The 8,633-nt window shown below is 41.5% G+C and overlaps 1 long non-coding RNA gene across 1 annotated transcript; it reads right to left on the minus strand.

Annotated features, from left to right (window-relative positions):
* Positions 1 to 8,114: 8,114 nt before the first annotated feature.
* Positions 8,115 to 8,633, minus strand: LOC119428039. Its single transcript, XR_005187683.1, has 3 exons — positions 8,583 to 8,633; positions 8,288 to 8,369; positions 8,115 to 8,202 (listed from the first exon to the last, which is right to left on the minus strand). It is a non-coding gene; the product is annotated as an uncharacterized LOC119428039 (long non-coding RNA).

Below are 8,633 nucleotides of genomic sequence, written 5' to 3' on the forward strand. Positions count from 1 at the left end.
AGCCCCAAGCCCCGAGGCCATACCATCCCCCAGCAGAGCCCCGACAGAGCCAGGGCACCCAGGCCCCGCCAGGCAGCAACCAGGGCGGACCGATGTACACCCCACCACCCAGCCCAGACGCCGAGAGCCACCAATGCACCGGCGGCAAGGGGGCCCCCCGCCAAAGGGGGGCACGACCGGGGGGAGTGGGCCCCACACCAAACGTGGGGCCCAAATTGATCCAAGAGAGGGGGGACCACCAAAAACCCAACCTGAGCAACAAACAGGCACACACAGCCGACCGCATGCACCATCTACCTGACAGTGACCACAGGCCGGCCCCAGCCCAAGGGGCAGAGCAGCAGGGAGCTGCAGCCGAGGAGGGCCGGCTTTCACATCAAGAGCTCCGCACCATAGGCCCGGAGACGCCCCAGCACGCCACCTACGCACCCCCCCCCCCCACACACACACAGCACCCCCACCGCAAATGCCACACAGGAAGACCAGCCAGTGCCCCGATGAGGCGAAGCCACGCCCCCAACCGACACAATTGAATTCAAACACAATTGACTCAAGGTAGATGTCATTAAGTTCTGCCTGTCTCCAAAACATATGTGTGTTTATCTGAATTTGGCTCTCTTGGCTGGCCTTGAAGGACATCTCATCAGAATTCGCCTGGAGAACATGTGATCTGCCGCTCACCACCCCCTCCCTGAGGAATTTCCAACTGATAACCAGATGAAACCAGCTGAATAAACTTTGTGTCATCATTTCAGGACTCTTGGATTCTCATAGGCATTGTCCTTGGCCATACCCCGACATCCCTCGAGAATGTTTACGGATCTCACTGGAGGATACTGACTGTAGGCTCTGAACGTTTTGAGACATTCCAGTTGGACCATATTGTGCAGAGTCATAGTCAGACTCGTTCATATCATCCCATCCTTCAAACAAAAGACAATTGGACAAAAGGGATGGAAAAGTTTTACTGAAACATCAAGCGTCGGAGAACTCACACGAGCCAAAAGAGTCATCATACGAGTTGTCCAACAAGATGCTTACGAAGAGACATTCAAGAATCTTAAAGAGGGAAGACAGACAAATGCAAAACTTGACACACTCTAAAAGCTCAATCATGTGGTGGATGAAGACAACCTCTTACAAGTCGGTGGGCATCTTTCCTCTACCCATCTCAAAGAGAATGAAAAGCACCCTCTGATTATCCCATCTATCGCCATATCGCCGCACTACTAGTGAGACACCCATTATCAGGGGAGACGTATGACTGAAGAAGTTGTCTGTGGTGCTGGATTCTGGGTAGTTGGGAGGTAAGCGCCTTGTATCCTCTGTCATTCATAAGTGTGTCACATGTTGCAAGTTGCAAGGCAAAATGTAGGCCCAGTAAATGGAAGACTTGCCTGCCGACTGGGTCATCCTCAAACCACCTTTCACCTCAAGTCGGTCTAGGTGTGTTTGGGCCATGGACAATTGTGACACGTCTCACAAGAGGTGGCTGTGCCCAGAGTAAACACTGGGCTGTGTTGTTTATGTGCATGTCAACCAGAGCTGTGCATATTGAACTGATAAGAGATTATACTGATAGTCTTAGAAATGAGTTAAGAAGGTTTGTCCATTTTTGTAGCCCAGCCAAGCTTCTGTTCTCAGACAAAAGCCTTGGGTGAGAACATCTTTTGTTTTGTTCACTGGCTGTCTAGCTTCACATAGTCACGTGTTGTAAGGACATCACAAAGGGGGGTCTACAGGTACCATACCATACCAGCAAGAGAGACACAGGAGACTGACTAAAAAGGGTTTCAATTTTCTTTACAAAAACTCAAAATACTGCAGTTCTGGGCTTATAAAAGAAGAACAGAACAAAATTTAACTAAAAAGGTACCAACAGAGGAACCTATAGCACTAACTGACCTTATGACTGAGACAAAAGAGGAAATTATAAAGTGGCTCAAACCATGGGGGCAGGCTAATTAAATAGACAAACATTACAAGTAGTGCTAGCAACAAAACTTAACTGATCAAAGTATTGCTGAATAACCTAAGCAAGAAAAATATGAACAAATTTTATCTACACAAAAAGGTAAAAATCAAATTGTAATATTTAACTTCTCCCTCTGCTGATAAACAACATGGTACAGTCCAGTTAGACTGATCTCTAGATGTGATGCAGCTGAGCTGTTTACAGGGAGTAGCAGGACAACTTCAGCAGCATCTCCAAATGAACAAAATTTAAAAATGTGCAAATGACTAAATAAACTGCAGCAAGACTTGATAGGAAGTTAACGAAATGTGTGCACTCCAAATAGTAAACCTCTATATCAGATGTTGCTAAAATGTGAAAATTACTTCATAATTATATAAATGCTCTGTTATTGAACTTAGGTCATCTACACTTGTGCATATTTACAATCAGCATAAAAGATAAGATACCAAATTTATTACCGCAACCTTTGTTTACTGTGTGGCTGCAGGTACTGCTGTCACACTCTTAGATCCTTATATACTAGGGGTGCACCGATAAATCAGCCCAGATTTCCTTAATTTTGGGAAATCTGAAATCAGCCGATACGTGCATGAGAAACTGATTTTACCGATTTTTTTTGTTTGTTTGTTTTAGCAACAATTGTATGAACTTCATTTATATTTCAGATCACTACCTCATGGCCAGTTAAAACAAGTTTGTATTGTTTCTAGGATATTGTTCATGGGTATGTGTTTTCAATAAAATAATATTGGAAAACTGAAGGTGCATTGTGACCTTATAACACCTGACAGTGTCGCTTATAAAACAAAATCGGAATCACCAGGTCAGGCTATATTGTTTCTTTTTATACTTTATATTTTGCTATTTTGGGGTGTAACTGGGACTTTGAGTACACAGTTTCATTCCACCTCATGTACCACATGTGATGAGAATGACAATAAAGATACTTGAACTTGAAAACGAAGGGTAATGCGATTTTCAAGTTTACTCTCAGATAAAGTTCAGCTTAAAAGGATAGTCAGTGTTCATTGTCCCACCTTTTAGTAAATATAGTAAATGTTTATTTCAGCTTTTCCCTTCTTCAGGCGTCACCACAGTGAACATACTTGCACAAAATATTTGGCAACTTGTTTTACGCCGGATGCCCTTCTTGACACAGCCTGCTACCACTGCTCAATGTTCAATATAAAATATTGATTGTATGTTTTGTGTTCAATCCTAGGAATTCAGTAAAAAGCTCTTCAAATGGCTGAAAAATGTATAGGTTTGAATAGATTTTTAAAAAGGATTTCGGTGGGGTATACCCCCAGCCCCCAGGCCTCGCCACCACTACTTGCTGGTGCTCGCAAATACGTAGCCTATAGGTGTCCCTCATTGCCATCACCAAGTGTTAGCAGATATACCATAGCCGTACATGTATTCTCTGTTGTATAAACATTTACATTGCTGTCAGTTTCATATTACATCATATACATTGAATTTTATGGTTATTTGCTAGAACAAATGGCTGCAGCAGCAGCTAGTACTAGAACCCCAAGTATGACTAGAATGCCATTTTATTTTCTTGCCAGGTATTCCAGCTGCACACTTTGGTTAAAATTAAACTTTTATTAGGATGTTTAAAGAACCATCTACAAAAGTCATGTTTTTAATCTTTCTATAGAACCCTACTCTACAATTTCTATTGCTTCCAGCTACAGCAGGTGAAACTTATGTCAAGATAAAACTAAGTTAAATTCAATAAATACAGTGGTGCTTCAAAGTTTGTGAAGTCTTTATAATTTTCTATATTTCTGCAAAAATAAGACCTAAAGCATCATCAGATTTCCACACAAGTCCTAAAAGTAGATAAAGCGGACCCAGTTAAACAAATGAGACAAAAATATTATACGTGGTCATTGAGGAAAATGATCCAATGGATCTGTGAGTGGAAAAAGTATGTGAACCTCTAGGATTATCAGTTAGTTTGAAGGTGAAATTAGAGTCAGGTGTTTTCGATCAATGGATGATGATCAGGTGTGAGTGGACACCCTGTTTGATTTAAAGAACTGGATCTATAGAAGTCTGCTCTTCACAACATGTTTGTGGAAATGGGTCATGGAGGAACAAATATTTCTGAGGAGCTCAGAAAAAGAGTTGTTTATGCTCATCAGGCTGGAAAACGTTACAAAACATCTGTAAAGAGTTTGGACTCCACCAATCCACAGTCAGACCATTGTTACCCTCCTCAGGAGTGATGGACCAACAAAAATCACTCCTAGAGCAAGGTGTGGAATAGTCAGCGAGGTCACACAGGAACCCAGGGTAACTTCAAACAAGTGAAGGTCTCTCTCACATTAATGTTGATGTTCATGAGTCCACCATCAGGAGAACTCTGAACAACAATGATGTGCATGGCAGGGAGGAAGGAGAAGCCGCTCTCCAACAAGAACATTGCTGCTCGTCTGCAGTTTGATAAAGATCACGTGGACAAGCCAGAAGACTGTTGGAAGAATGTTTTGTGGACGGATATCGGGATCCTCAGTTTTCAGACCCATTTGCAGGCAGGCAAGGAGATCAGAAATTTAAATAAAATAATTTATGAAAGGCTGGCGAGGCAGCAAATACTTACACGAGTAAGGGGCGAACAAGAACAGGGCAGACTGATTATCAGATGAACAGGTACAGGACAAGAACAGGTCATCAGGCGAAACAGGAACAAGCAGAACAGACGAGGACATCTGTAGGTGTACAGAGCAATGAGCAGACATCTTAGTGGTGAAGGAGAGAGGTTTAAATATGGCTGGGGCAGAGTGGGTGATGAGTGCACCTGGGATTATACTGATTGGAAACTGGTGTGACTGGAGAGACAGGCTGAGGCGTGAGTGAAGAATGGCAGAAAACAGAGTGGCAAACACAAGAAGCAGAAAAGGACAATAAAGGCACAGGAACACAAAGAGAGCAGACAGAAGGGCAGATTATGTCAATGGATGAGACCAAAATCTAACTTTTTGGTTTAAATGAAAGCATTATGTTTCCCTGCTCAAGCTGCTGCCCCCGGGAACTGACTTCCGAACAAGTGGAAAATAATGGATGGACGGATGAAAAACACCATTCCTGCATAAGAGCCTTATCCCACCTGTGGTGGTAGTATCATGGTTTGGGCATGTTTTGCTGCATCTGGACCAGGACGACTTGCCATCATTGATAGAACAATGAATTCTGAATTATATCAGAGAATTCTGAAGGAACATGTCAGGACATCTGTCCATGAACTGAATCAAGAGAAGGTGGATCATGCAGCAAGACGAGGACCCTAAGCATACAAGTGTTTCTTCCAAAGGGAGAGTTTACACCAGATACTGAAAGCAAAGTTTCACATACTTTTACCGCTCACAAATATGCAATATTGGATCATTTTCCTCAATAAATAAATGACCAAGTATAATATTTGGTATCATTTGTTTAACTGGGTTCTTGTTATCTAGGTACTTTTAGAACTTGTGCAAATGGTAAATGGACTTTACTTAAATAGCACCTTTCTATCTTATTAAGACATCATTCTAAATCTTACATACATTTCTATCGGCATATATCAAATGGCACAAAATGGTTTAAAATAAATACAAAATATCACAAACAAATAAAAAAAATCATCCTATAAACAAATTTAAGACAACATATTCTTCTAAACCCGTGCTTTCACAATATTTCTACATTTTCAATAGGTAGTTCAGTGTTACAAGTCATTTTTTTGGACATTTTAGTATATCTCATGCACCATTAAAAGCATTTTAACAAACCTCTCAGTCACAAAGTAATCATGGGCTGTGCATCTTCAACTGATAAATATTTAGTTGTGAACCTGATTCAAGATGGCTGCTGTAGCTATTCTATCATTGCAAACTCAACAGTAGCAAAAACAGTCAGTCTGACAGACACTGAGATAACATGTGCTATGGTAGTAGCTGAAAGCCATCCAAACACATACCCTGAGCGCTAACAGATCACCAAAGATCTTTGTTTAAAACTTTGGTATGCAAGGTAGTTGGCGATATGGCTTGTCCTCATGGTAATCCAACATATCTACAAGTATTTTGAATTTTAATACCATCCATATCCACCTTATTCCTGGGGCCTGTACTGTATAAATGAATATGGGTACAACTTCCTGTAAAACAGGAAGTAGCAGTAAACACTTGTTAACCATGGTAGCAGAGCACGGGCCGCAGTTTATTTGAAGGTCATTTGCATTCAGTTTAGCAAATAAAACACTGTTTTTGTTTTGTTTACATTAATTTAACAACCGTAAAGTTCACTAAAATAGCCTTGTGGAGTTCAGGTTCCTGTTGTGCTGTTCGCGGATGCACAAACAAGGGAAAGGAAGGGAAGTCTGAGATCGTCATCAATGTATGTTCCCATACAATGACAAAATTAAGTCTGCATTTAACCCATCACACCTGAGATACACCCAGGTGGAGCAGCGGGCAGCTATGTAAGCGCCCGGGGAGCAATTAGATATTAGGTGTTTTGCTCAAGGACACCACGACATGTGGGCAATGTGGGGAGTTGAAATGCGACTTTCCGGTACCAAGTCGGCTGCCCTACCTCTACTCCATCTCAGTCCCCTTGAATAACCAGACCAAACCAAATCAGTGGCTACAACAACGGTTTACAACATGGACGCTAAATAAAAAGTGTCCCTGTGAAAAGAGGTATAGTTTCCATCTCCTACCTACAGACGAGGAATTAAGAAGAACGTGGCTGAAAAATGTGAACTTGAACAGACCACCTGAAACACTGTCTGTGTGCTCATTTCACTATGACGGAGGAAAACCTGCATCCTACTTTGTGTCTGAACTACAATAAACTACCGGAGGACAGATGCCGGATCCCCAGAAGGTTTGAAAACAGTGACGAGAACATCAGGTATGATTTCAATTGTACGGAGGCACAGCATTATAGTATTTGTTCATCTTTGGTATTACGGTTGTCTCTGTAATTAACCCAAGCTCAATGATGGAGGACTTTAAGGCTTTGGCTGGGCTCTGTCTGTTTTAAGCTCAATAAGATTGTGTTCCACCTCTTTTAACAAAACACACCAACCTTATTACTGTAGATACTAATACACCTCAGAGCTTTTCAGGTTGTTCATCTCTTCACCATCAGAAGAACCGAGTCAATGAAGTAGCTAAATATGCTAGTAGATGTAGCTAAATATGCTAGTAGATGTAGCTAAATATGCTAGTAGATGTAGCTAAATATGCTAGTAGATGTAGCTAAATATGCTAGTAGATGTAATCCGCAACAACTTCTTCAAGTCGCCCTCCATCCCTCGTGCTCAGCAGGCAGTGGTATGATTATATTGTCCTATTTGAGCTCTGACAGGTGGTGTTCCTACATGTTTAAATTAAATCCACAATGCTCAGACAAATTACATTAGCTCGTACTGTTCACACATAAACAAACGCCGGTTCTGGTCCTCGCCGGATGTCGCGCCCATAATTCACTGTAGGCAGCATGGGGACAAGGATACAGGTGGATACAGTTTTAACATTCAGTAGAACATAACGGTGCATGAATATATTTCCTACTTAGTCCATGCTCAATAATCCAGGTATACAATCCAACATTTTTCAGTCAGGTCATCTGGACTGTTTCTTTTTTTTTGTGCTGAAACGTTTCACCTTCGGTCCGGAAGACTTTGTTGTTTACAACCAGTTTGACAAGACTGTCAACAAGGAAGAGGGCCGTCAATGGAGGAGGGGGCGTACCAAAGACACCATCTAATCACAAGCAGAACTGGTTTGTTCCACTTTGGAGTAAGCTGTTGGGGGACAAATCAGTTTTGTTGTGTGTTTCCTTGACTGATGAAGCCTTCCAGACTAAAGGCGAAACGTTTCAGCACAAAAAAAAAAAGAAACTGTCCAGATGACCTGACTGAAAAATGTTAGATATTTCCTACTTATTTTTTTTAAATAAAATGAACAATGAGTAATGTGTAAATGAGCAATACAAATTTAGGCATTTCTCTGTCAAATAACTCTGATGTGAGCCTATAAAAACCATATTCCAAACGGTGGGTGATGTCACATCTCTGTTCAGTTTTTGAAATCAACTCCTCCAGTAACACCGTTGCTCTTCGGTAACAGCAGAAAGTCCCCGGGTACTAAGGCACCGTTGCCAATTCGCCATTCATTGGTTGTATTTCCAGTTCTGACGGTGGTGGGATCAGAGTTGTTTTCCTGAAATAGAAATGAATAAAGCCATTTTTTAACCTGAAACTTTAAAGATCTTTGTTAAATGACAGTCCTCTAAGATCCCGCTTACCTTCGCCATAATAAAAAGATGGCGAGCACAGTAAAGGTCAAGATCACCACAGTTGATCCGATGCCTAATCCGGTGGCCATAACTGCTAATAAAAAACAAACACTCAAGTAAACACTTAATGCTTCCATCTAGATAAGCACAATTATATGTCTACCTTGTATATATCCTATGCTAAACTAAACCCACTTTGAACTACAATGAACTGGATCTTTCTTCACACCTTATTGCTGCACTACAAATTCTGATAATAAAGAGTTTGTAACTAATAATAATTTAGTCCAAAATGTAATCCTACATGTAAGTGTCCCCTTGTGGGCGTCGATGTTCCCGGTAGTGGCGACTGGTG

This window comes from Nematolebias whitei, chromosome 22 (assembly GCF_014905685.2).
Source record: "Nematolebias whitei isolate Nwh7 chromosome 22, NemWhi1, whole genome shotgun sequence".
In the NCBI taxonomy this organism is placed as follows: Eukaryota; Metazoa; Chordata; class Actinopteri; order Cyprinodontiformes; family Rivulidae; genus Nematolebias; species Nematolebias whitei.